Source organism: Somniosus microcephalus, chromosome 6 (genome assembly GCF_052327205.1).
Source record: "Somniosus microcephalus isolate GS21.2 chromosome 6, FLI_Smic_1.0, whole genome shotgun sequence".
NCBI lineage: Eukaryota > Metazoa > Chordata > Chondrichthyes > Squaliformes > Somniosidae > Somniosus > Somniosus microcephalus.
In genome coordinates, this window is record NC_140992.1 from 113,191,630 (window position 1) to 113,218,552 (window position 26,923).

General features: G+C 54.4%; 1 pseudogene across 1 annotated transcript in view; it reads left to right on the forward strand.

Moving 5' to 3' along the window:
• The first annotated feature begins 262 nt into the window (after nucleotides 1-262).
• Nucleotides 263-26,923, forward strand: part of LOC147116004 (NACHT, LRR and PYD domains-containing protein 3-like) — a 110,757-nt pseudogene continuing 84,096 nt past the window's right edge. Inside the window, exon 1 of the transcript XR_015078877.1 lies at nucleotides 263-272. The product of XR_015078877.1 is annotated as an NACHT, LRR and PYD domains-containing protein 3-like (transcript). The remainder of the gene's footprint in view (nucleotides 273-26,923) is intronic.

Sequence of the window (26,923 nt, forward strand, 5' to 3'; positions counted from 1 at the left end):
TGAGGTAACTGGCATGTTTGAGTCCACTACCTCAACCCCTTTTCTTTGCAAGTCATTTCTTTAGATTTTTCCCTATTAACCACATATCTATCACTCAATGATTTTCTTGACCAAGTTTCAAACTAATGCTCAAGTTAAATCTTCACAGGAAAGCTTACTCACATATATCCATAGCTGTCTTCCAGAGATCAACAGTCTCAGCTCATCATAACTCTCAAACAGGTGACTGAAGATATTGCCCGAAAGAGCAAAGCCTCTCAGCATGGCAACAGGTAAGTGTATTACACTGCAACACAAGAGAAGGACATAAAAAGGAACTGACACTCCTTTCACACACTGGGAATGGGTGGCGCAGTGGGTCAGACACTGTCCTTTCACACTCTGGGACTGGCTGGTACAGTGGGTCAGACACTGTCCTTTCACACTCTGGGACTGGCTGGTACAGTGGGTCAGACACTGTCATTTTACACACTGGGACTGGGTGGTACAGTGGGTCAGACACTGTCCTTTCACACTCTGGGACTGGCTGGTACAGTGGGTCAGACACTGTCATTTTACACTCTGGGACTCAGTGGAACAATGGGTCAGACACTGGACTTTCACACTCTGGGACTGGGTGGTGCAGTGGGTCAGGCACTGTCCTTTCACACTCTGGGACTGGGTGGTGCAGTGGGTCAGACACTGTCCTTTCACACTCTGGGACTCGGTGGTACAGTGGGTCAGACATTATCCTTTCACACTCTAGGACTACGTGGTACAGTGGGTCGGCCACTGTCCTTTCACAATCTGGGACTGGGTGGTACAGCAGGTCAGACACTGTCCTGTCACACTCTGGGACTGTGTGGTACAGTGGGTCAGACATGGTCCTTTCACACTCTGGGGCTGGGTGGTACAGTGGGTCAGGCACTGTCCTTTCACATTCTGGGACTGGGTGGTACAGCAGGTCAGACACTGTCCTTTGACACTCTGGGCCTGGGTGGTACAGTGGGTCAGACATTGTCCTTTCACACTCTGGGACTGGGTGGTACAGTGGGTCAGACACTGTCCTTTCACAATCTGGGACTGGGTGGTACAGTGGGTCAGACACTGTCCTTTCACAATCTGGGACTGGGTGGTACAGTGGGTCAGACACTGTCCTTTCACACTCTGGGACTGGGTGGTACAGTGGGTCAGACACTGTCCTTTCACACTCTGGGACTGGGTGGCACAGTGGGTCAGACAGTGTCCTTTCACAATCTGGGAATGTGTGGTACAGTTGGTCAGACACTGTCCTTTCACAATCTGGGACTGTGTGGTACAGTGGGTTAGATGCTGTCCTTTCACACTCTGGGACTGGGTGGTACAGTGGGTTAGATGCTGTCCTTTCACACTCTGGGACTGGGTGGTACAATGGGTCAGACACTGTCCTTTCACACTCTGGGACTGGGTGGTACAGTGGGTCAGCTACTGTCCTTTCACACTCTGGGACTGGGTGGTACAGTGGGTCAGACAATGTCCTTTCAAACAATGAGACTGGGTGGTACAGTCAGTCAGACACTCTCCTTTCATACTCTGGGACTGGCTGGTACAGTGGGTCAACCACTGTCCTTTCACACTCTGGGACTGGGTGGTACAGTGGGTCAGCCACTGTCTTTTCACACTCTGGGACTGGGTGGTACACTGGGTCAGACACTGTCCTTTCAAACAATGAGACTGGGTGGTACAGTTGGTCAGACACTGTCCTTTCATACGCTGGGACTGGGTGGTACAGTGGGTCAGACACTGTCGTTTAATATTCTGGGACTTGGTGGTACAGTGGATCAGACACTGTCCTTTCACACGCTGGGACTGGGTACAACAGTGGGTCAGACACAGTCCTTTCACACTCTGGGACTGGGTGGGGCGGGGGGGCAGACATTGTCCTTTCACACTCTAGGACTGGGTGATACAGTGCGTCAGGCTTTATCCTTTCACACTCTGGCACTGGGTGGTGCGGAGGGTCGCACACTGTCCTTTCACACTCTGGGACTGGGCAGTACAGTGGGTCAGACACTGTCCTTTCACACTCTGGGACTGGGTGGTACAATGGGTCAGACACTGTCCTTTCACACTCTGGGACTGGGTGGTACAATGGGTCAGACACTGTCCTTTCACACTCTGGGACTGGGTGGTACAGTCGGTCAGACACTCCTTTCACACTCTGCAACTGGGTGGTACAGTGGGTCAGACACTGTCCTTTCACACTCTGGGACTGGGTGGTACAGTCGGTCAGACACTGTCCTTTCACACTCTGGGACTGGACGGTACAGTGGGTCAGACACTGTCCTTTCACACTCTGAAACTGGGTGGTACAATAGGTCAGACACTGTCCATTCACACTCTGGGACTGGGTGGTACAGTGGGTCAGACACTGTCATTTCACACTCTGGGACTGGGTGGTGCGGTGGGTCAGACACTGTCCGTTCACACTCTGGGAATGGGTGGTACAGTGGGTCAGACTCTGTCCATTCACACTCTGGGACTGGGTGGTACAGTGGGTCAGACACTGTCCTTTCACACTCTGGGACTGGGTGGTGCGGTGGGTCAGACACTGTCCGTTCACACTCTGGGAATGGGTGGCACAGTGGGTCAGACACTGTCCTTTCACACTCTGGGACTGAGTGGTACAGTGGGTCAGACACTGTCCTTTCACACTCTGTGACTGGGTGGTACAGTGGGTCAGACATTGTCCTTTCACACTCTGGACGCGGTGGTCAGTGGGTCAGACACTGTCTTTTAACACTCTGGGACTGGGTGGTACAGTGCGTCATACACTGTTCTTTCCAGCTCTGGGGCTGGGTGCTACAGTCGGTCAGACACTGTCCTTTCACACTCTGGGATGCGGTGTTGCAGTGGGTCAGACACTGTCCATTGACACTCTGGGTCTGGGCGGTACAGTGGGTCAAACACTGTTCTTTCACACTCTGGGACTCGGTGGTACAGTAGGTCAGACTCTGTCCTTTCACACTCTGGCACTGGGTGGTACAGTCGGTCAGACACTGTCCTTTCACACTCTGGGATTCGGTGGTGCAGTGGGTCAGACTCAGTCCTTTCACACTCTGGGACTGGGCGGTACAGTGGGTGAGACACTGTCCTTTCACACTCTGGGACTCGGTGGTACAGTGGGTCAGACACTGTCCTTTCACCCTCTGGGATGCGGTGTTGCAGTGGGTCAGACACTGTCCTTTCACCCTCTGGGGCTGGGTGCTACAGTCGGTCAGACACTGTCCTTTCACACTCTGGGATGCGGTGTTGCAGTGGGTCAGACACTGTCCATTGACACTCTGGGTCTGGGCGGTACAGTGGGTCAAACACTGTTCTTTCACACTCTGGGACTCGGTGGTACAGTAGGTCAGACTCTGTCCTTTCACACTCTGGCACTGGGTGGTACAGTCGGTCAGACACTGTCCTTTCACACTCTGGGATTCGGTGGTGCAGTGGGTCAGACTCAGTCCTTTCACACTCTGGGACTGGGCGGTACAGTGGGTCAGACACTGTCCTTTCACACTCTGGGACTCGGTGGTACAGTGGGTCAGACACTGTCCTTTCACCCTCTGGGATGCGGTGTTGCAGTGGGTCAGACACTGTCCTTTCACACTCTGGGACTGGGCGGTACAGTGGGTCAAACACTGTCCTTTCACACTCTGGGACTCGGTGGTACAGTGGGTCAGACGCAGTCCTTTCACACTCTGGGACTGGGCGGTACAGTGGGTCAAACACTGGCCTTTCACACTCTGGGACTGGGTGGTACAGTGTGTCAGACACTGTCCTTTCACACTCTGGGACTGGGCGGTACAGTGGGTCAAACACTGTCCTTTCACACTCTGGGATGCGGTGTTGCAGTGGGTCAGACACTGTCCTTTCACACTCTGGGACTGGGCGGTACAGTGGGTCAAACACTGTCCTTTCACCCTCTGGGATGCGGTGTTGCAGTGGGTCAGACACTGTCCTTTCACACTCTGGGACTGGGCGGTACAGTGGGTCAAACACTGTCCTTTCACACTCTGGGACTCGGTGGAACAGTGGGTCAGACGCAGTCCTTTCACACTCTGGGACTGGGTGGTACAGTCGGTCAGACACTGTCCTTTCACACTCTGGGATGCGGTGGTGCAGTGGGTCAGACTCTGTCCATTCACAATATGGGACTTTGTGACACAGTGGGTCACACACTGTCCTTTCACACTCTGGGACTGGGTGGTACAGTGGGTCAGACACTGTCCTTTCACACTCTGGGACTGTGTAGTACAGTGGGTCACACACTGTCCTTTCCCACTCTGGGACTGGGCGGTACAGTGGGTCAGACACTGTCCTTTCACACTCTGAAACTGGGTGGTACAATAGGTCAGACACTGTCCATTCACACTCTGGGACTGGGTGGTACAGTGGGTCAGACACTGTCATTTCACACTCTGGGACTGGGTGGTGCGGTGGGTCAGACACTGTCCGTTCACACTCTGGGAATGGGTGGTACAGTGGGTCAGACTCTGTCCATTCACACTCTGGGACTGGGTGGTACAGTGGGTCAGACACTGTCCTTTCACACTCTGGGACTGGGTGGTGCGGTGGGTCAGACACTGTCCGTTCACACTCTGGGAATGGGTGGCACAGTGGGTCAGACACTGTCCTTTCACACTCTGGGACTGAGTGGTACAGTGGGTCAGACACTGTCCTTTCACACTCTGTGACTGGGTGGTACAGTGGGTCAGACATTGTCCTTTCACACTCTGGACGCGGTGGTCAGTGGGTCAGACACTGTCTTTTAACACTCTGGGACTGGGTGGTACAGTGCGTCATACACTGTTCTTTCCATCTCTGGGGCTGGGTGCTACAGTCGGTCAGACACTGTCCTTTCACACTCTGGGATGCGGTGTTGCAGTGGGTCAGACACTGTCCATTGACACTCTGGGTCTGGGCGGTACAGTGGGTCAAACACTGTTCTTTCACACTCTGGGACTCGGTGGTACAGTAGGTCAGACTCTGTCCTTTCACACTCTGGCACTGGGTGGTACAGTCGGTCAGACACTGTCCTTTCACACTCTGGGACTCGGTGGTACAGTGGGTCAGACACTGTCCTTTCACCCTCTGGGATGCGGTGTTGCAGTGGGTCAGACACTGTCCTTTCACACTCTGGGACTGGGCGGTACAGTGGGTCAAACACTGTCCTTTCACACTCTGGGACTCGGTGGTACAGTGGGTCAGACGCAGTCCTTTCACACTCTGGGACTGGGCGGTACAGTGGGTCAAACACTGGCCTTTCACACTCTGGGACTGGGTGGTACAGTGTGTCAGACACTGTCCTTTCACACTCTGGGACTGGGCGGTACAGTGGGTCAAACACTGTCCTTTCACACTCTGGGATGCGGTGTTGCAGTGGGTCAGACACTGTCCTTTCACACTCTGGGACTGGGCGGTACAGTGGGTCAAACACTGTCCTTTCACCCTCTGGGATGCGGTGTTGCAGTGGGTCAGACACTGTCCTTTCACACTCTGGGACTGGGCGGTACAGTGGGTCAAACACTGTCCTTTCACACTCTGGGACTCGGTGGAACAGTGGGTCAGACGCAGTCCTTTCACACTCTGGGACTGGGTGGTACAGTCGGTCAGACACTGTCCTTTCACACTCTGGGATGCGGTGGTGCAGTGGGTCAGACTCTGTCCATTCACAATATGGGACTTTGTGACACAGTGGGTCACACACTGTCCTTTCACACTCTGGGACTGGGTGGTACAGTGGGTCAGACACTGTCCTTTCACACTCTGGGACTGTGTAGTACAGTGGGTCACACACTGTCCTTTCCCACTCTGGGACTGGGCGGTACAGAGGGTCAGACACTGTCCTTTCACACTCCGGGACTGGGTGGTACAGTGGGTCAGACACTGTCCTTTCACACTCTGGGACTGGGTGGTACAGTGGGTCAGACACTGTCCTTTCAAACAATGAGACTGGGTGGTACAGTCAGTCAGACACTCTCCTTTCATATTCTGGGACTGGCTGGTACAGTGGGTCAGCCACTGTCCTTTCACACTCTGGGACTGGGTGGTACAGTGGGTCAGCCACTGTCCTTTCACACTCTGGGACTGGGTGGTACAGTGGGTCAGACACTGTCCTTTCAAACAATGAGACTGGGTGGTACAGTTGGTCAGACACTGTCCTTTCATACGCTGGGACTGGGTGATACAGTGGGTCAGACACTGTCCTTTCACACTCTGGGACAGGGTGGGGCGGTGGGGCAGACATTGTCCTTTCACACACAGGGACCGGGTGGTACTGTGGGTCAGACACTGCCCTCTTAGATTCTGCGAATGGGTGGTACAGTGGGTCAGTCACTGTCCTTTCACACTCTAGGACTGGGTGATGCAGTGCGTCAGACTTTATCCTTTCACACTCTGGCACTGGGTGGTGCGGTGGGTCGCACACTGTCCTTTCACATTCTGGGACTGGGTGGTACAGTGGATCAGACACTGTCCTTTCACACTCTGGGACTGGGTGGTACAGTGCGTCATACACTGTTCTTTCCAACTCTGGGACTGGGTGGTACAGTGGGACAGACACTGTTCTTTCACACTCTGGTACTCGGTGGAACATTGGGAGAGACACTGTCCTTTCACACTCTGGGACTGGGTGGTACAATGGGTCAGACACTGTCCTTTCACACTCTGGGACTGGGTGGTACAGTCGGTCAGACACTCCTTTCACACTCTGCAACTGGGAGGTACAGTGGGTCAGACACTGTCCTTTCACACTCTGGGACTCGGTGGTACAGTCGGTCAGACACTGTCCTTTCACACTCTGGGACTGGGTGGTACAGTGGGTCAGACACTGTCCTTTCACACTCTGCGACTGGGTGGTACAGTGGGTCAGACACTGTCCTTTCACACTCTGGGACTGGGTGGTACAGTCGGTCAGACACTGTCCTTTCACACTCTGGGACTGGGTGGTACAGAGGGTCGGACACTGTCCTTTCACACTCTGGGGCTGGGTAGTACAGTGGGTCAGACACTGTCCTTTCACACTCTGGGACTGGACGGTACAGTGGGTCAGACACTGACCTTTCACACTCCGCGACTCGGTGGTACAGTGGGTCAGACACTGTCTTTTCACACTCTGAAACTGGGTGGTACAATAGGTCAGACACTCTCCATTCACACTCTGGGACTGGGTGGTACAGTGGGTCAGACACTGTCATTTCACACTCTGGGACTGGGTGGTGCGGTGGGTCAGACACTGTCCGTTCACACTCTGGGAATGGGTGGTACAGTGGGTCAGACTCTGTCCATTCACACTCTGGGACTGGGTGGTACAGTGGGTCAGACACTGTCCTTTCACACTCTGGGACTGGGTGGTGCGGTGCGTCAGACACTGTCCATTCACACTCTGGGAATGGGTGGCACAGTGGGTCAGACACTGTCCTTTCACACTCTGGGACTGGGTGGTACAGTGGGTCAGACACTGTCCTTTCACACTCTGTGACTGGGTGGTACAGTGGGTCAGACATTGTCCTTTCACACTCTGGACGCGGTCGTACAGTCGGTCAGACACTGTCTTTTCACACTCTGGGACTGGGTGGTACAGTGCGTCAGACACTGTTCTTTCCAGCTCTGGGACTGGGTGCTACAGTCGGTCAGACGCTGTCCTTTCACATTCTGGGATGCGGTGTTGCAGTGGGTCAGACACTGTCCATTCACACTCTGGGTCTGGGCGGTACAGTGGGTCAAACACTGTTCTTTCACACTCTGGGACTCGGTGGAACAGTGGGTCAGACTCAGTCCTTTCGCACTCTGGGACTGGGTTGTACAGTAGGTCAGACTCTGTCCTTTCACACTCTGGTACTCGGTGGAACATTGGGAGAGACACTGTCCTTTCACACTCTTGGACTGGGTGGTACAGTGGATCAGACACTGTCCTTTCACACTCTGGGACTGGGTGGTACAATGGGTCAGACACTGTCCTTTCACACTCTGGGACTGGGCGGTACAGTGGGTCAGACACTGTCCTTTCACACTCTGGGACTCGGTGGTACAGTGGGTCAGACACTGTCCTTTCACACTATGGGACTGGGTGGTACAGAGGGTCAGACACTGTCCTTTCAAACTCTAGGACTGGGTGGTACAGTGGGTCAGACACTGTCGTTTCACACTCTGGGACTGGGTGGTACAGTGGGTCCGACACTGTCCTTTCTCACTCTAGGACTGTGTAGTACAGTGGGTCACATACTGTCCTTTCTCAATCTGGGACTGGGCGGTACAGTGGGTCAGACACTGTCCGTTCACACTCAGGGACTGGGTGGTGCGGTGGGTCAGACACTGTCGTTTCACACCCTGGGACTGGGTGGTACAGTGGGTCAGACACTGTCCTTTCACATTCTGGGACTGGGTGGTACAGTGGGTCAGACACTGTCCTTTCACGCTCTGGGACTGGGTGGTACAGTGGGTCAGGCACTGTCATTTCACACCCTGCGACTGGGTGGTACAGTCGGTCAGACACTGTCCTTTCACACTCTGGGATGCGGTGTTGCAGTGGGTCAGACACTGTCCTTTCACACTCTGGGACTGGGTGGTACAGTGGGTCAAACACTGTCCTTTCACACTCTGGGACTGGGTGGCACAGTGGGTCAGACACTGTCCTATCACACTCTGGGACTGGGTGGCACAGTAGGTCAGACACTGTCCTTTCACAATCTGGGACTGTGTGGTACAGTGGGTTAGATGCTGTCCTTTCACAGTCTGGGACTGGGTGGTACAATGGGTCAGACACTGTCCTTTCACACTCTGGGACTGGGTGGTACAGTGGGTCAGCTACTGTCCTTTCACACTCTGGGACTGGGTGGTACAGTGGGTCAGACACTGTCCTTTCAAACAATGAGACTATGTGGTACAGTCAGTCAGACACTCTCCTTTCATACTCTGGGACTGGGTGGCACAGTGGCTCAGACACTGTCCTTAAATATTCTGGGACTTGGTGGTACAGTGGATCAGACACTGTCCTTTCACACACTGGGACTGGGTACAACAGTGGGTCAGACACTGTCCTTTCACACTCTGGGACTGTGTGGGGCGGTGGGGCAGACATTGTCCTTTCACACACAGGGACCGGGTGGTACAGTGGGTCAGACTCTCCCCTCTTAGATTCTGCGACTGGGTGGTACAGTGGGTCAGTCACTGTCCATTCACAGTCAAGGACTGGGTGATACAGTGCGTCAGACTTTATCCTTTCACACTCTGGCACTGGGTGGTGCGGTGGGTCGCACACTGTCCTTTCACATTCTGGGACTCGGTGGAACATTGGGAGAGACACTGTCCTTTCACACTCTGGGACTGGGTGGTACAGTGGGTCAGACAATGTCCTTTCACACTCTGGGACTGGATGGTACAGTCGGTCAGACACTCCTTTCACACTCTGCAACTGGGTGGTACAGTCGGTCAGACACTGTCCTTTCACAATCTGGGATGCGGTGGTGCAGTGGATCAGACACTGTCCGTACACACTCTGGGACTGGGTGATTCAGTGGGTCAGACACTGTCCTTTCACACTCTGGGACTGGGTGATTCAGTGGGTCAGACACTGTCCTTTCACACTCTGGGACTGGGTGGTACAGAGGGTCAGACACTGTCCTTTCACACTCTGGGGCTGGGTAGTACAGTGGGTCAGACACTGTCCTTTCACACTCTGGGACTGGACGGTACAGTGGGTCAGACACTGACCTTTCACACTCCGCGACTCGGTGGTACAGTGGGTCAGACACTGTCTTTTCACACTCTGAAACTGGGTGGTACAATAGGTCAGACACTCTCCATTCACACTCTGGGACTGGGTGGTACAGTGGGTCAGACACTGTCATTTCACACTCTGGGACTGGGTGGTGCGGTGGGTCAGACACTGTCCGTTCACACTCTGGGAATGGGTGGTACAGTGGGTCAGACTCTGTCCATTCACACTCTGGGACTGGGTGGTACAGTGGGTCAGACACTGTCCTTTCACACTCTGGGACTGGGTGGTGCGGTGGGTCAGACACTGTCCTTTCTCACTCTGGGACTGTGTAGTACAGTGGGTCACACACTGTCCTTTCTCACTCTGGGACTGGGCGGTACAGTGGGTCAGACACTGTCCTTTCTCACCCTGGGACTGGGTGGTACAGTGGGTCAGACACTGTCCTTTCACATTCTGGGACTGGGTGGTACAGTGGGTCAGACACTGTCCTTTCACACTCTGGGACTGGGTGGTACAGTGGGTTAGACACTGTCCTTTCACGCTCTGGGACTGGGTGGTACAGTGGGTCAGACACTGTCCTTTCACATTCTGGGACTGGGTGGTGCAGTGGGTCAGACACTGTCCTTTCTCACCCTGGGACTGGTTGGTACAGTGGGTCAGACACTGTCCTTTCACATTCTGGGACTGGGTGGTACAGTGGGTCAGACACTGTCCTTTCACACTCTGGGACTGGGTGGTACAGTGGGTCAGACACTGTCCTTTCACGCTCTGGGACTGGGTGGTACAGTGGGTCAGACACTGTCATTTCACACCCTGCGACTGGGTGGTACAGTCGGTCAGACGCTGTCCTTTCACACTCTGGGATGCGGTGTTGCAGTGGGTCAGACACTGTCCTTTCACACTCTGGGACTGGGTGGTACAGTGGGTCAGACACTGTCCTATCACACTCTGGGACTGGGTGGCACAGTAGGTCAGACACTGTCCTTTCACAATCTGGGACTGTGTGGTACAGTTGGTCAGACACTGTCCTTTCACAATCTGGGACTGTGTGGTACAATGGGTTAGATGCTGTCCTTTCACAGTCTGGGACTGGGTGGTACAGTGGGTTAGATGCTGTCCTTTCACACTCTGGGACTGGGTGGTACAATGGGTCAGACACTGTCCTTTCACACTCTGGGACTGGGTGGTACAGTGGGTCAGCTACTGTCCTTTCACACTCTGGGACTGGGTGGTACAGTGGGTCAGACACTGTCCTTTCAAACAATGAGACTGGGTGGTACAGTCAGTCAGACACTCTCCTTTCATACTCTGGGACTGGGTGGTACAGTGGGTCAGCCACTGTCCTTTCACACTCTGGGACTGGGTGGTACAGTGGGTCAGCCACTGTCCTTTCACACTCTGGGACTGAGAGGTACAACAGGTCAGACGCTGTCCTTTCACACTCTAGGACTGGGTGGCAAAGTGGCTCAGACACTGTCCTTAAATATTCTGGGACTTGGTGGTACAGTGGATCAGACACTGTCCTTTCACACACTGGGACTGGGTACAACAGTGGGTCAGACACTGTCCTTTCACACTCTGGGACTGTGTGGGGCGGTGGGGCAGACTCTCCCCTCTTAGATTCTGCGACTGGGTGGTACAGTGGGTCAGTCACTGTCCATTCACAGTCAAGGACTGGGTGATACAGTGCGTCAGACTTTATCCTTTCACACTCTGGCACTGGGTGGTGCGGTGGGTCGCACACTGTCCTTTCACATTCTGGGACTGGGTGGTACAGTGGATCAGACACTGTCCTTTCACACTCTGGGACTGGATGGTACAGTCGGTCAGACACTCCTTTCACACTCTGCAACTGGGTGGTACAGTGGGTCAGACACTGTCCTTTGACACTCTGGGACTGGGTGGTACAGTCGGTCAGACACTGTCCTTTCACAATCTGGGATGCGGTGGTGCAGTGGATCAGACACTGTCCTTTCACACTCTGGGACTGGGCGGTACAGTGGGTCAGACACTGTCCTTTCACACTCTGGGACTCGGTGGTACAGTGGGTCAGACACTGTCCTTTCACACTATGGGACTGGGTGGTACAGAGGGTCAGACACTGTCCTTTCAAACTCTAGGACTGGGTGGTACAGTGGGTCAGACACTGTCGTTTCACACTCTGGGACTGGGTGGTACAGTGGGTCCGACACTGTCCTTTCTCACTCTAGGACTGTGTAGTACAGTGGGTCACATACTGTCCTTTCTCAATCTGGGATTGGGCGGTACAGTGGGTCAGACACTGTCCGTTCACACTCAGGGACTGGGTGGTGCGGTGGGTCAGACACTGTCGTTTCACACCCTGGGACTGGGTGGTACAGTGGGTCAGACACTGTCCTTTCACATTCTGGGACTGGGTGGTACAGTGGGTCAGACACTGTCCTTTCACGCTCTGGGACTGGGTGGTACAGTGGGTCAGGCACTGTCATTTCACACCCTGCGACTGGGTGGTACAGTCGGTCAGACACTGTCCTTTCACACTCTGGGATGCGGTGTTGCAGTGGGTCAGACACTGTCCTTTCACACTCTGGGACTGGGTGGTACAGTGGGTCAAACACTGTCCTTTCACACTCTGGGACTGGGTGGCACAGTGGGTCAGACACTGTCCTATCACACTCTGGGACTGGGTGGCACAGTAGGTCAGACACTGTCCTTTCACAATCTGGGACTGTGTGGTACAGTGGGTTAGATGCTGTCCTTTCACAGTCTGGGACTGGGTGGTACAATGGGTCAGACACTGTCCTTTCACACTCTGGGACTGGGTGGTACAGTGGGTCAGCTACTGTCCTTTCACACTCTGGGACTGGGTGGTACAGTGGGTCAGACACTGTCCTTTCAAACAATGAGACTATGTGGTACAGTCAGTCAGACACTCTCCTTTCATACTCTGGGACTGGGTGGCACAGTGGCTCAGACACTGTCCTTAAATATTCTGGGACTTGGTGGTACAGTGGATCAGACACTGTCCTTTCACACACTGGGACTGGGTACAACAGTGGGTCAGACACTGTCCTTTCACACTCTGGGACTGTGTGGGGCGGTGGGGCAGACATTGTCCTTTCACACACAGGGACCGGGTGGTACAGTGGGTCAGACTCTCCCCTCTTAGATTCTGCGACTGGGTGGTACAGTGGGTCAGTCACTGTCCATTCACAGTCAAGGACTGGGTGATACAGTGCGTCAGACTTTATCCTTTCACACTCTGGCACTGGGTGGTGCGGTGGGTCGCACACTGTCCTTTCACATTCTGGGACTCGGTGGAACATTGGGAGAGACACTGTCCTTTCACACTCTGGGACTGGGTGGTACAGTGGGTCAGACAATGTCCTTTCACACTCTGGGACTGGATGGTACAGTCGGTCAGACACTCCTTTCACACTCTGCAACTGGGTGGTACAGTCGGTCAGACACTGTCCTTTCACAATCTGGGATGCGGTGGTGCAGTGGATCAGACACTGTCCGTACACACTCTGGGACTGGGTGATTCAGTGGGTCAGACACTGTCCTTTCACACTCTGGGACTGGGTGATTCAGTGGGTCAGACACTGTCCTTTCACACTCTAGGACTGGGTGATACAGTGCGTCAGACTTTATCCTTTCACACTCTGGGACTGGGTGGTACAGTGGGTCAGACACTGTCCTTTCACACTCTGGGACTGGGTGATTCAGTGGGTCAGACACTGTCCTTTCACACTCTGGGACTGGGTGGTACAGTGCGTCATACACTGTTCTTTCCAACTCTGGGACTGGGTGGTACAGTGGGTCAGACACTGTCTTTTCACACTCTGGTACTCGGTGGAACATTGGGAGAGACACTGTCCTTTCACACTCTGGGACTGGGTGGTACAATGGGTCAGACACTGTCCTTTCACACTCTGGGACTGGGTGGTACAGTCGGTCAGACACTCCTTTCACACTCTGCAACTGGGAGGTACAGTGGGTCAGACACTGTCCTTTCACACTCTGGGACTCGGTGGTACAGTCGGTCAGACACTGTCCTTTCACACTCTGGGATGCGGTGGTGCAGTGGGTCAGACACTGCCCTTTCACACTCTGGGAGTGGGTGGTACAGTGGGTCAGACACTGTCCTTTCACACTCTGCGACTGGGTGGTACAGTGGGTCAGACACTGTCCTTTCACACTCTGGGACTGGGTGGTACAGTCGGTCAGACACTGTCCTTTCACACTCTGGGACTGGGTGGTACAGAGGGTCAGACACTGTCCTTTCACACTCTGGGGCTGGGTAGTACAGTGGGTCAGACACTGTCCTTTCACACTCTGGGACTGGACGGTACAGTGGGTCAGACACTGACCTTTCACACTCCGCGACTCGGTGGTACAGTGGGTCAGACACTGTCTTTTCACACTCTGAAACTGGGTGGTACAATAGGTCAGACACTCTCCATTCACACTCTGGGACTGGGTGGTACAGTGGGTCAGACACTGTCATTTCACACTCTGGGACTGGGTGGTGCGGTGGGTCAGACACTGTCCGTTCACACTCTGGGAATGGGTGGTACAGTGGGTCAGACTCTGTCCATTCACACTCTGGGACTGGGTGGTACAGTGGGTCAGACACTGTCCTTTCACACTCTGGGACTGGGTGGTGCGGTGGGTCAGACACTGTCCTTTCTCACTCTGGGACTGTGTAGTACAGTGGGTCACACACTGCCCTTTCTCACTCTGGGACTGGGCGGTACAGTGGGTCAGACACTGTCCTTTCTCACCCTGGGACTGGGTGGTACAGTGGGTCAGACACTGTCCTTTCACATTCTGGGACTGGGTGGTACAGTGGGTCAGACACTGTCCTTTCACACTCTGGGACTGGGTGGTACAGTGGGTTAGACACTGTCCTTTCACGCTCTGGGACTGGGTGGTACAGTGGGTCAGACACTGTCCTTTCACATTCTGGGACTGGGTGGTGCAGTGGGTCAGACACTGTCCTTTCTCACCCTGGGACTGGTTGGTACAGTGGGTCAGACACTGTCCTTTCACATTCTGGGACTGGGTGGTACAGTGGGTCAGACACTGTCCTTTCACACTCTGGGACTGGGTGGTACAGTGGGTCAGACACTGTCCTTTCACGCTCTGGGACTGGGTGGTACAGTGGGTCAGACACTGTCATTTCACACCCTGCGACTGGGTGGTACAGTCGGTCAGACGCTGTCCTTTCACACTCTGGGATGCGGTGTTGCAGTGGGTCAGACACTGTCCTTTCACACTCTGGGACTGGGTGGTACAGTGGGTCAGACACTGTCCTATCACACTCTGGGACTGGGTGGCACAGTAGGTCAGACACTGTCCTTTCACAATCTGGGACTGTGTGGTACAGTTGGTCAGACACTGTCCTTTCACAATCTGGGACTGTGTGGTACAATGGGTTAGATGCTGTCCTTTCACAGTCTGGGACTGGGTGGTACAGTGGGTTAGATGCTGTCCTTTCACACTCTGGGACTGGGTGGTACAATGGGTCAGACACTGTCCTTTCACACTCTGGGACTGGGTGGTACAGTGGGTCAGCTACTGTCCTTTCACACTCTGGGACTGGGTGGTACAGTGGGTCAGACACTGTCCTTTCAAACAATGAGACTGGGTGGTACAGTCAGTCAGACACTCTCCTTTCATACTCTGGGACTGGGTGGTACAGTGGGTCAGCCACTGTCCTTTCACACTCTGGGACTGGGTGGTACAGTGGGTCAGCCACTGTCCTTTCACACTCTGGGACTGAGAGGTACAACAGGTCAGACGCTGTCCTTTCACACTCTAGGACTGGGTGGCAAAGTGGCTCAGACACTGTCCTTAAATATTCTGGGACTTGGTGGTACAGTGGATCAGACACTGTCCTTTCACACACTTGGACTGGGTACAACAGTGGGTCAGACACTGTCCTTTCACACTCTGGGACTGTGTGGGGCGGTGGGGCAGACATTGTCCTTTCACACACAGGGACCAGGTGGTACAGTGGGTCAGACTCTCCCCTCTTAGATTCTGCGACTGGGTGGTACAGTGGGTCAGTCACTGTCCATTCACAGTCAAGGACTGGGTGATACAGTGCGTCAGACTTTATCCTTTCACACTCTGGCACTGGGTGGTGCGGTGGGTCGCACACTGTCCTTTCACATTCTGGGACTGGGTGGTACAGTGGATCAGACACTGTCCTTTCACACTCTGGGACTGGATGGTACAGTCGGTCAGACACTCCTTTCACACTCTGCAACTGGGTGGTACAGTGGGTCAGACACTGTCCTTTGACACTCTGGGACTGGGTGGTACAGTGGGTCAGACACTGTCCTTTCACACTCTGGGACTGGGTGATTCAGTGGGTCAGACACTGTCCTTTCACACTCTGGGACTGGGTGGTACAGTGGGTCAGACACTGTCCTTTCACACTCTGGGACTCGGTGGTACAGTCGGTCAGACACTGTCCTTTCACACTCTGGGATGCGGTGGTGCAGTCGGTCAGACACTGTCCTTTCACACTCTGGGACTGGGTGGTACAGTGGGTCAGACACTGTCCTTTCACACTCTGCGACTGGGTGGTACAGTGGGTCAGACACTGTCCTTTCACACTCTGGGACTGGGTGGTACAGTCGGTCAGACACTGTCCTTTCACACTCTGGGACTGGGTGGTACAGAGGGTCAGACACTGTCCTTTCACACTCTGGGGCTGGGTAGTACAGTGGGTCAGACACTGTCCTTTCACACTCTGGGACTGGACGGTACAGTGGGTCAGACACTGACCTTTCACACTCCGCGAATCGGTGGTACAGTGGGTCAGACACTGTCTTTTCACACTCTGAAACTGGGTGGTACAATAGGTCAGCACTGTCCATTCACACTCTGGGACTGGGTGGTACAGTGGGTCAGACACTGTCATTTCACACTCTGGGACTGGGTGGTGCGGTGGGTCAGACACTGTCCATTCACATCTGGGAATGGGTGGTACAGTGGGTCAGACTCTGTCCATTCACACTCTGGGACTGGGTGGTACAGTGGGTCAGACACTGTCCTTTCACACTCTGGGACTGGGTGGTGCGGTGGGTCAGACACTGTCCTTTCACACTCTGTGACTTGGTGGTACAGTGAGTCAGACATTGTCCTTTCACACTCTGGACGCGGTGGTACAGTGGGTCAGACACTGTCTTTTCACACTCTGGGACTGGGTGGTACAGTGCGTCAGACACTGTTCTTTCCAGCTCTGGGACTGGGTGCTACAGTCGGTCAGACGCTGTCCTTTCACATTCTGGGATGCGGTGTTGCAGTGGGTCAGAAACTGTCCGTTCACACTCTGGGTCTGGGCGGTACAGTGGGTCAAACACTGTTCTTTCACACTCTGGGACTCGGTGGAACAGTGGGTCAGACTCAGTCCTTTCACACTCTGGGACTGGGTGGTACAGTGGGTCAGACACTGTCCTTTCACATTCTGGGACTGGGTGGTACAGTGGGTCAGACACTGTCCTTTCACGCTCTGGGACTGGGTGGTACAGTGGGTCAGACACTGTCATTTCACACCCTGTGACTGGGTGGTACAGTCGGTCAGACACTGTCCTTTCACACTCTGGGATGCGGTGTTGCAGTGGGTCAGACACTGTCCTTTCACACTCTGGGACTGGGTGGTACAGTGGGTCAGGCACTGTCCTATCACACTCTGGGACTGGGTGGCACAGTAGGTCAGACACTGTCCTTTCACAATCTGGGACTGTGTGGTACAGTTGGTCAGACACTGTCCTTTCACAATCTGGGACTGTGTGGTACAGTGGGTTAGATGCTGTCCTTTCACAGTCTGGGACTGGGTGGTACAGTGGGTTAGATGCTGTCCTTTCACACTCTGGGACTGGGTGGTACAATGGGTCAGACACTGTCCTTTCACACTCTGGGACTGGGTGGTACAGTGGGTCAGCAACTTTCCTTTCACACTCTGGGACTGGGTGGTACAGTGGGTCAGACACTGTCCTTTCAAACAATGAGACTGGGTGGTACAGTCAGTCAGACACTCTCCTTTCATACTCTGGGACTGGGTGGTACAGTGGGTCAGCCACTGTCCTTTCACACTCTGGGACTGGGTGGTACAGTGGGTCAGCCACTGTCCTTTCACACTCTGGGACTGGGTGGTACAGTGGGTCAGACACTCTCCTTTCAAACAATGAGACTGGGTGGTACAGTTGGTCAGACACTGTCCTTTCATACTCTGGGACTGAGAGGTACAAGAGGTCAGACGCTGTCCTTTCACACTCTAGGACTGGGTGGCAAAGTGGCTCAGACACTGTCCTTAAATATTCTGGGACTTGGTGGTACAGTGGATCAGACACTGTCCTTTCACACACTGGGACTGGGTACAACAGTGGGTCAGACACTGTCCTTTCACACTCTGGGACTGTGTGGGGCGGTGGGGCAGACATTGTCCTTTCACACACAGGGACCGGGTGGTACAGTGGGTCAGACTCTCCCCTCTTAGATTCTGCGACTGGGTGGTACAGTGGGTCAGTCACTGTCCATTCACAGTCAAGGACTGGGTGATACAGTGCGTCAGACTTTATCCTTTCACACTCTGGCACTGGGTGGTGCGGTGGGTCGCACACTGTCCTTTCACATTCTGGGACTGGGTGGTACAGTGGATCAGACACTGTCCTTTCACACTCTGGGACTGGGTGGTACAGTGCGTCAGACACTGTTCTTTCCAACTCTGTGACTGGGTGGTGCAGTGGGTCAGACACTGTCCTGTCACACTCTGGTACTCGGTGGAACATTGGGAGAGACACTGTCCTTTCACACTCTTGGACTGGGTGGTACAGTGGGTCAGACACTGTCCTTTCACACTCTGGGACTGGGTAGTACAGTCGGTCAGACACTGTCCTTTCACACTCTGGGACTGGGTGGTACAGAGGGTCAGACACTGTCCTTTGACACTCTGCGACTGGGTGGTACAGTGGGTCAGACACTGTCCTTTCACACTCTGGGACTGGGTGGTACAGTGGGTCAGACACTGTCCTTTCACACTCTGGGACTGGGTAGTACAGTCGGTCAGACACTGTCCTTTCACACTCTGGGACTGGGTGGTACAGAGGGTCAGACACTGTCCTTTCACACTCTGGGGCTGGGTAGTACAGTGGGTCACACACTGTCGTTTCACACTCTGGCACTGGGTGGTACAGTGGGTCAGACACTGTCCATTCACACTCTGAGACTGGGTGGTACAGTGGGTCAGACACTGTCCTTTCACACTCTGGGATGCGGTGTTGCAGTGGGTCAGACACTGTCCTTTCGTACTCTGGGACTGGGCGGTACAGTGGGTCAGACACTGTCCATTCACACTCTGGGAATGGGTGGCACAGTGGGTCAGACACTGTCCTTTCACACTCTGGGACTGGCTGGTACAGTGGGTCAGCCACTGTCCTTTCACACTCTGGGACTGGGTGGTACAGTGGGTCAGCCACTGTCCTTTCACACTCTGGGACTGGGTGGTACAGTGGGTCAGCCACTGTCTTTTCACACTCTGGGACTGGGTGGTACAGTGGGTCAGACACTGTCCTTTCAAACAATGAGACTGGGTGGTACAGTTGGTCAGACACTGTCCTTTCATACGCTGGGACTGGGTGGTACAGTGGGTCAGACAGTGTCCTTTAATATTCTGGGACTTGGTTGTACAGTGGATCAGACACTGTCCTTTCACACGCTGGGACTGGGTACAACAGTGGGTCAGACACTGTCCTTTCACACTCTGGGACTGGGTGGGGCGGTGGGGCAGACATTGTCCTTTCACACACAGGTACCGTGTGTTACAGTGGGTCAGACACTGCCCTCTTAGATTCTGCGAATGGGTGGTACAGTGGGTCAGTCACTGTCCTTTCACACTCTAGGGCTGGGTGATACAGTGCGTCAGACTTTATCCTTTCACACTCTGGCACTGGGTGGTGCGGTGGGTCGCACACTGTCCTTTCACATTCTGGGACTGGGTGGTACAGTGGATCAGACACTGTCCTTTCACACTCTGGGACTGGGTGGTACAGTGCGTCATACACTGTTCTTTCCAACTCTGGGACTGGGTGGTACAGTGGGTCAGACACTGTTCTTTCACACTCTGGTACTCGGTGGAACATTGGGAGAGACACTGTCCTTTCACACTCTGGGACTGGGTGGTACAATGGGTCAGACACTGTCCTTTCACACTCTGGGACTGGGTGGTACAATGGGTCAGACACTGTCCTTTCACACTCTGGGACTGGTTGGTACAGTCGGTCAGACACTCCTTTCACACTCTGCAACTGGGAGGTACAGTGGGTCAGACACTGTCCTTTCACACTCTGGGACTCGGTGGTACAGTCGGTCAGACACTGTCCTTTCACACTCTGGGATGCGGTGGTGCAGTGGGTCAGACACTGTCCTTTCACACTCTGGGACTGGGTGGTACAGTGGGTCAGACACTGTCCGTTCACACTCTGCGACTGGGTGGTACAGTGGGTCAGACACTGTCCTTTCACACTCTGGGACTGGGTGGTACAGTCGGTCAGACACTGTCCTTTCACACTCTGGGACTGGACGGTACAGTGGGTCAGACACTATCCTTTCACACTCTGGGACTGGGTGGTGCGGTGGGTCAGATACTGTCCTTTCACACTCTGGGACTGGGTGGTGCGGTGGGTCAGATACTGTCCGTTCACACTCTGGGAATGGGTGGTACAGTGGGTCAGACTCTGTCCATTCACACTCTGGGGCTGGGTGGTGCGGTGGGTCAGACACTGTCCGTTCACACTCTGGGAATGGGTGGCACAGTGGGTCAGACACTGTCCTTTCACACTCTGGGACTGGGTGGTACAGTGGGTCAGACACTGTCCTTTCACACTCTGTGACTGGGTGGTACAGTGGGTCAGACACTGTCCTTTCACACTCTGGACGCGGTGGTACAGTGGGTCAGACACTGTCTTTTCACACTCTGGGACTGGGTGGTACAGTGCGTCAGACAGTGTTCTTTCCAGCTCTGGGACTGGGTGCTACAGTCGGTCAGACGCTGTCCTTTCACACTCTGGGATGCGGTGTTGCAGTGGGTCAGACACTGTCCATTCATACTCTGGGTCTGGGCGGTACAGTGGGTCAAACACTGTTCTTTCACACTCTGGTACTCGGTGGAACATTGGGAGAGATACTGTCCTTTCACACTGTGGGACTGGGTGGTACAGTGGGTCAGACACTGTCCTTTCACACTCTGGGACTGGGTGGTACAGTCGGTCAGACACTGTCCTTTCACACTCTATAACTGGGTGGTACAGTGGGTCAGACACTGTCCTTTCACACTCTGGGACTGGGTGGTACAGTCGGTCAGACACTGTCCTTTCACACTCCGGGATGCGGTGGTGCAGTGGGTCAGACACTGTCCTTTCACACTCTGGGACTGGGCGGTACAGTGGGTCAGACACTGTCCTTTCACACTCTGGGACTCGTTGTTGCAGTGGGTCAGACACTGTCCTTTCACACTCTGGGACTGGGCGGTGCAGTGGGTCAAACACTGTCCTTTCAAACTCTGGGACTGGGTGGTACAGTCGGTCAGACACTGTCCTTTCACACTCTGGGACTGGGTGGTACAGTCGGTCAGACACTGTCCTTTCACACTCTGGGACTGGGTGGTACAGTCGGTCAGACACTGTCCTTTCACACTCTGGGACTTGGTGGCACAGTGGGTCAGACACTGTCCTTTCACACTCTGAGACGGGGTGGTACAGTGGGTCAGACACTGTCGTTTCACACTCTGGGACTGGGTGGTACAGTGGGTCAGACACTGTCCTTTCACACTCTGGGACTGTGTAGTACAGTGGGTTAGACACTGTCCTTTCTCACTCTGGGACTGGGTGGTACAGTGGGTCAGACACTGTCCTTTCACACCCTGGGACTCGGTGGTACAGTGGGTCAGACACTGTCCTTTCACACCCTGGGACTCGGTGGTACAGTGGGTCAGACACTGTCCTTTCACATTCTGGGACTGGGTGGTACAGTGGGTCAGACACTGTCCTTTCATACTCTGGGACTGGGAGGTACAACAGGTCAGACGCTGACCTTTCACACTCTGGGACTGGGTGGCACAGTGGGTCAGACACTGTCCTTCAATATTCTGGGACTTGGTGGTACAGTGGATCAGACACTGTCCTTTCACACACTGGGACTGGGTACAACAGTGGGCCAGACACTGTCCTTTCACACTCTGGGACTCTGTGGGGCGGTGGGGCAGACATTGTCCTTTCACACACAGGGACCGGGTAGTACAGTGGGTCAGACTCTCCCCTCTTAGATTCTGCGACTGGGTGGTACAGTGGGTCAGTCACTGTCCATTCACACTCTCGGACTGGGTGATACAGTGCGTCAGACTTTATCCTTTCACACTCTGGCACTGGGTGGTGCGGTGGGTTGCACATTGTCCTTTCACATTCTGGGACTGGGTGGTACAGTGGATCAGACACTGTCCTTTCTCACTCTGGGACTGGGTGGTACAGTGCGTCAGACACTGTTCATTCCAACTCTGGGACTGGGTGGTACAGTGGGTCAGACAATGTCCTTTCACACTCTGGGACTGGGTGGTACAGTCGGTCAGACACTCCTTTCACACTCTGCAACTGGGTGGTACAGTAGGTCAGACACTGTCCTTTCACACTCTGGGACTGGGTGGTACAGTCGGTCAGACACTGTCCTTTCACAACCTGGGATGCGGTGGTGCAGTGGGTCAGACACTGTCCTTTCACACTCTGGGACTGGGTGATTCAGTGGGTCAGACACTGTCCTTTCACACTCTGGGACTGGGTGGTACAGAGGGTCAGACACTGTCCTTTCACACTCTGGGACTGGGTGGTGCGGTGGGTCAGACACTGTCCGTTCACATTCTGGGAATGGGTGGTACAGTGGGTCAGACACTGTCCTTTCACACTCTGGGACTGGGTGGTGCGGTGGGTCAGACACTGTCCATTCACACTCTGGGAATGGGTGGCACAGTGGGTCAGACACTGTCCTTTCACACTCTGGGACTGGGTGGTACAGTGGGTCAGACACTGTCTTTTCACATTCTGGGACTGGGTGGTACAGTGCGTCAGACACTGTTCTTTCCAGCTCTGGGACTGGGTGCTACAGTCGGTCAGACACTGTCCTTTCACACTCTGGGATGCGGTGGTACAGTGGGTCAGACACTGTCCTTTCACAATCTTGGACTGGGTGGTACAGTCGGTCAGACACTGTCCTTTCACACTCTGGGACTCGGTGGAACAGTGGGTCAGACGCAGTCCTTTCACACTCTGGGACTGGGTGGTACAGTGTGTCAGGCACTGTCCTTTCACACTCTGGGACTGTGTGGTACAGTCGGTCAGACACTGTCCTTTCACACTCTGGGATGCGGTGGTGCAGTGGGTCAGACTCTGTCCATTCACAATATGGGACTTTGTGACACAGTGGGTCAGATACTGTCCTTTCACACTCTGAGACGGGGTGGTACAGTGGGTCAGACACTGTCCTTTCACATTCTGGGACTGGGTGGTACAGTGGGTCAGACACTGTCCTTTCACATTCTGGGACTGGGTGGTACAGTGGATCAGACACTGTCCTTTCACACACTGGGACTGGGTACAACAGTGGGTCAGACACTGTCCTTTCACACTCTGGGACTGTGTGGGGCGGTGGGGCAGACATTGTCCTTTCACACACAGGGACCGGGTGGTACAGTGGGTCAGACTCTCCCCTCTTAGATTCTGCGACTGGGTGGTACAGTGGGTCAGTCACTGTCCATTCACAGTCAAGGACTGGGTGATACAGTGCGTCAGACTTTATCCTTTCACACTCTGGCACTGGGTGGTGCGGTGGGTCGCACACTGTCCTTTCACATTCTGGGACTGGGTGGTACAGTGGATCAGACACTGTCCTTTCACACTCTGGGACTGGGTGGTACAGTGCGTCAGACACTGTTCTTTCCAACTCTGTGACTGGGTGGTGCAGTGGGTCAGACACTGTCCTGTCACACTCTGGTACTCGGTGGAACATTGCGAGAGACACTGTCCTTTCACACTCTGGGACTGGGTGGTACAGTGGGTCAGACACTGTCCTTTCACACTCTGGGACTGGGTAGTACAGTCGGTCAGACACTGTCCTTTCACACTCTGGGACTGGGTGGTACAGAGGGTCAGACACTGTCCTTTGACACTCTGGGACTGGGTGGTACAGTGGGTCAGACACTGTCCTTTCACACTCTGGGACTGGGTGGTACAGTGGGTCAGACACTGTCCTTTCACACTCTGGGACTGGGTAGTACAGTCGGTCAGACACTGTCCTTTCACACTCTGGGACTGGGTGGTACAGAGGGTCAGACACTGTCCTTTCACACTCTGGGGCTGGGTAGTACAGTGGGTCACACACTGTCGTTTCACACTCTGGGACTGGGTGGTACAGTGGGTCAGACACTGTCCATTCACACTCTGAGACTGGGTGGTACAGTGGGTCAGACACTGTCCTTTCACACTCTGGGATGCGGTGTTGCAGTGGGTCAGACACTGTCCTTTCGTACTCTGGGACTGGGCGGTACAGTGGGTCAGGCACTGTCGTTTCACACTCTGGGACTGGGTGGTACAGTGGGTCAGACACTGTCCTTTCACGCTCTGGGACTGGGTGGTACAGTGGGTCAGGCACTGTCATTTCACATTCTGGGACTGGGTGGTACAGTGGGTCAGACACTGTCCTTTCACGCTCTGGGACTGGGTGGTACAGTGGGTCAGACACTGTCCTTTCACACCCTGCGACTGGGTGGTACAGTCGGTCAGACACTGTCCTTTCACACTCTGGGATGCGGTGTTGCAGTGGGTCAGACACTGTCCTTTCACACTCTGGGACTGGGAGGTACAGTGGGTCAGACACTGTCCTTTCACACTCTGGGACTGGGTAGTACAGTGGGTCACACACTGTCCTTTCACACTCTGGGACTCGGCGGTACAGTGGGTCAGACACTGTCCTTTCACACTCTGGGACTGGGTAGTACAGTGGGTGAGACACTGTCCTTTCACACTCTAGGACAGCGTGGTACAGTGGGTCGGCCACTGTCCTTTCACAATCTGGGACTGGGTGGTACAGCAGGTCAGACACTGTCCTTTCACACTCTGGGACTGGGTGGTACAGTGGGTCAGACACTGTTCTTTCACACTCTGGGACTGGGTGGCACAGTGGGTCAGACAGTGTCCTTTCACAATCTGGGACTGTGTGGTACAGTTGGTCAGACACTGTCCTTTCACAATCTGGGACTGTGTGGCACAGTGGGTTAGATGCTGCCCTTTCACACTCTGGGACTGTGTGGTACAGTGGGTTAGATGCTGCCCTTTCACACTCTGGGACTGGGTGGTACAGAGGGTCAGACACTGTCCTTTCACACTCTGGGACTGGGTGGTACAGTGGGTCAGCTACTGTCCTTTCACACTCTGGGACTGGGTGGTACATTGGGTCAGACACTGTCCTTTCAAACAATGAGACTGGGTGGTACAGTCAGTCAGACACTCTCCTTTCATACTCTGGGACTGGCTGGTACAGTGGGTCAGCCACTGTCCTTTCACACTCTGGGACTGGGTGGTACAGTGGGTCAGCCACTGTCCTTTCACACTCTGGGACTGGGTGGTACAGTGGGTCAGCCACTGTCCTTTCACACTCTGGGACTGGGTTTTACAGTGGGTCAGACACTGTCCTTTCAAACAATGAGACTGGGTGGTACAGTTGGTCAGACACTGTCCTTTCATACTCTGGGACTGGGCGGTACAACAGGTCAGACGCTGTCCTTTCACACTCTGGGACTGGGTGGTACAGCGGGTCAGACACTGTCCTTTAATATTCTGGGACTTGCTGGTACAGTGGATCAGACACTGTCCTTTCACACGCTGGGACTGGGTGCAACAGTGGGTCAGACACTGTCCTTTCACACTCTGGGACTGTGTGGGGCGGTGGGGCAGACATTGTCCTTTCACACACCAGGACCGGGTGGTACAGTGGGTCAGACACTGCCCTCTTAGATTCTGCGACTGGGTGGTACAGTGGGTCAGTCACTGTCCTTTCACACTCTAGGATTGGGTGATACAGTGCGTCAGACTTTATCCTTTCACACTCTGGCACTGGGTGGTGCAGTGGGTCGCACACTGTCCTTTCACATTCTGGGACTGGGTGGTACAGTGGATCAGACACTGTCCTTTCACTCTCTGGGACTGGGTGGTACAGTGCGTCAGACACTGTTCTTTCCAACTCTGGGACTGGGTGGTGCAGTGGGTCAGACACTGTCCTTTCACACTCTGGCACTCGGTGGAACATTGGGAGAGACACTGTCCTTTCACACTCTGGGACTGGGTGGTACAGTGGGTCAGACACTGTCCTTTCACACTCTGGGACTGGGTGGTACAGTCGGTCAGACACTCCTTTCAAACTCTGGGACTGGGTGGTACAGTGGGTCAGACACTGTCCTTTCACACTCTGGGACTGGGTGGTACAGTGGGTCAGACACTGTCCTTTCACATTCTGGGACTGGGTGGTACAGTCGGTCAGACACTGTCCTTTCACACTCTGGGACTGGGTGGTACAGAGGCTCAGACACTGTCCTTTCACACACGGGGCTGGGTAGTACAGTGGGTCAGACACTGTCATTTCACACTCTGGGACTGGGTGGTGCGGTGGGTCAGACGCTGGCCGTTCACACTCTGGGAATGGGTGGTGCAGTGGGTCAGACTCTGTTCTTTCACACTCTGGGACTGGGTGGTACAGTGGGTCAGACACTGTCCTTTCACACTCTGGGACTGGGTGGTGCGGTGGGTCAGACACTGTCCTTTCACACTCTGGGATGCGGTGTTGCAGTGGGTCAGACACTGTCCATTCACACTCTGGGTCTGGGCGGTACAGTGAGTCAGACTCTGTCCTTTCACACTCTGGTACTCGGTGGAACAGTGGGTCAGACTCAGTCCTTTCACACTCTGGGACTGGTTGGTACAGTCGGTCAGACACTGTCCTTTCACACTCTGAGACTGGGTTGTACAGTAGGTCAGACTCTGTCCTTTCACACTCTGGGACTGGGTTGTACAGTAGGTCAGACTCTGTCCTTTCACACTCTGGTACTCGGTGGAACAGTGGGTCAGACTCAGTCCTTTCACACTCTGGGACTGGGTGGTACAGTCG